This window comes from Agrilus planipennis, unplaced genomic scaffold (genome assembly GCF_000699045.2).
Source record: "Agrilus planipennis isolate EAB-ADULT unplaced genomic scaffold, Apla_2.0 scaffold1701, whole genome shotgun sequence".
NCBI lineage: Eukaryota > Metazoa > Arthropoda > Insecta > Coleoptera > Buprestidae > Agrilus > Agrilus planipennis.
Window position 1 is genome coordinate 1 of NW_020441035.1, and position 2,598 is coordinate 2,598.

Consider the following 2,598-nt stretch of genomic DNA (forward strand, 5'->3'; position numbering starts at 1 on the left):
TGAAAACCTGCAAAATCAAACTGTTTTATATCAAATTATTTAACGCGCAGATGTAGGCAATTATTAAAATTTTTAATGTCCAGTTATGAGAAATTTTATTTTATTGCCGTTTCTCAACATTGCTTTAATATTTGAAATACTTAATTTATTGTAATACAATAATGGTACCATAATATTAAAATTAAAACAATGCCCTTGCATTTTTTAAAGTAGAAACCTGGTAGTTACCAATTTATAAAATAAAATACAACTTTTTGTAAAGAGAAACTCAATTATATTTCGTCACACATATTGCATCCTTTTCAAACAAACAATTACCTTTCAATTGCTTGCCAAAACCAAATAACTACTTGGTGTTGATCATGGTAACCACCTCTATATTCAGTGTTTTGTCTCCAATCGACAAGGTCTATTTCAGCAGTTCCTGCCATTACAAGCTCTAATTCCCTAGCATCAAAAACACTAACTAGTCGAGGATCTACAACTTCATAAAAGCCCCTGACTAAGCACTCTGTTTGTTCAGCTACTCCTCTTTCCAGTCGCCATCTTACTATTCGTTCCAAGTATTCCTGAAAGGAAACGATATATTCATAAATATTTTTAAATTTTATAGTAACGTTGTATATTTGCGATTTATTATTAGGATTTCGGTCGACCGCCCAGTACCAGCCTGTTAATATTCAAAGATACCTTTATATGTTTTAAATTATCAAATGTTAAGTGTAATACAGGGCAAGTTTGAAATTTTCAAAATATCGTATCTTTTACAATTTTTATTTTTTTATTCTTTACAATTTTTCAAAAAAAACATTAAGAAAATTTTACTCTATTACAAAGTTATAGCAAACATGTAATGGATAAGGTCATAGACCATCTATGAAATTGAAAAATCTAATTTTCTAATTTCTAACACAAGTAGACAGTTATCTTTCAAAATGGAAAGTTTGAAGCTACTACCCGTAAGTTTACGTTGTACCTTTCAGAAACTTTCTAAATAGAATATTAAAAAAACATCGTTTTTATCCATATTCTTATACGTTTGTACAATCGTTTCGAAACTCGAAAATGACAATTCAAATCAACAAAATTAGTACCTATTTCTGGTATAAACGGAAGTGAATCTTGATTGAAAATATTATACATTAAAAGTTCATATCAAAGTACTACGAATGTTGATTTTCATTCTTACTTCTTAAAGTAAAGGATTTCTTGGTATATCCTGTATATTTAAAAATTCCCATACAACTCAACACTTGTTCTTTACCCTTTATATGTCGATTTTGCAAAAACGCAAAAATTCAACTTCATTTCTGATTGAATAAATACAAATCATGTCTCTAACTTGAAATATTTTGATATTGTTCTAGCTTTATAAAGAAACTTGTTTTATTAGTAATTATTTGTACATACTTTTTTATTCTTTTCGGTTACCGGGACATTTCTTCCACCCGGTTTGAGCTCTCTTTCCAGAACTTGACCGAAAACCTCTTCAGTAACTGAAAACGTAAGTTCTAGTTCTCCTTGATTAGATACGTCGTTTTCTTTGATCCATTGAAGCGACTGGTGAAACTCGAAATCTAAACTTTCCAGATCGGATAACGCTACTGGCAGTCTAAGGAGAGCTTTGTAAAAAGGCCTTGTAAAGAAAGCATCCAGTAAATATTGATGAACCAATGCTAATCCTAGAACACGTCCACTAAAGCGAAACCTTAAAAATAAGACAAAATATCGTTGAAGTTAAAATCAAGTAATTAATTTAAGCACTCTAGCCTAAAACTTGGCGCGATGAATGTACATAATATAAACTTAACACTTTTATAGCTGATATTATCCAAACAGATTAGTCAATTTTAATCGTCAATAAAGAACAAAAAAAAAACATATTTAAAAATTAATACTATATATGCAAAATANTAACTAATATTTTAATTTTATACTGTAATGTAATTTTTAAGATCGTTTTATAATTTATTTATCGTATATTAAGCTACAACTGAGAAACCACAAATCCCAAAAAATCGAGTATATTGTCAGATTTCATTAATTAGAATATTACCAACGTAAAGTAAGTTCTTTTAACTTCTTTCTAAAATATTGTTAAACAGTCGCTATAAAATACTCAATACCGTTAATCTGTAAGAGAATTCCTGTACGGGTATATCCCAGGTAGAATTAATGAAACTATCGGACCTGAAGCCTAACTGCAATAAATTGTGAGCATGTTCTAATCGTCTACCATTTTTGTTGAACAATAACAAAGCCGAAATTTTAAAGTTTTTAAATTTCGTTGCATACCTAAACTTTTGTGTATCGCTATTGTTTATCGAAAAACAAGTAGAATTTTGAAAATTAATATATGTAAATGTGTCTAGAGCTGAGCACAGCAAGAGGTTCAAACGTCAAACCTCAAGAGTAATAACAATTTATCTTAAAATTGTAGATAATAATTTTTATTGAAAGTGTTTCATAGTAAAAAAAAACGAGTAAATGTTTAAAAAATAAAAAAAACCGTTTGCGATAAAAAAAGGAAATGTATGACAAAAAATAGACAATTTTGAGCATCGATATTTCGGTAAATTTTCATCGTAGAAAAAACAA

At 28.8% G+C, this 2,598-nt stretch overlaps 1 long non-coding RNA gene across 1 annotated transcript; it reads right to left on the reverse strand.

Moving 5' to 3' along the window:
- Positions 1 to 412: 412 nt before the first annotated feature.
- On the reverse strand, positions 413 to 1,739 carry LOC112906198. Its single transcript, XR_003232222.1, has 2 exons — positions 1,411 to 1,739; positions 413 to 569 (listed from the first exon to the last, which is right to left on the reverse strand). It is a non-coding gene; the product is annotated as an uncharacterized LOC112906198 (long non-coding RNA).
- Positions 1,740 to 2,598: the final 859 nt, after the last annotated feature.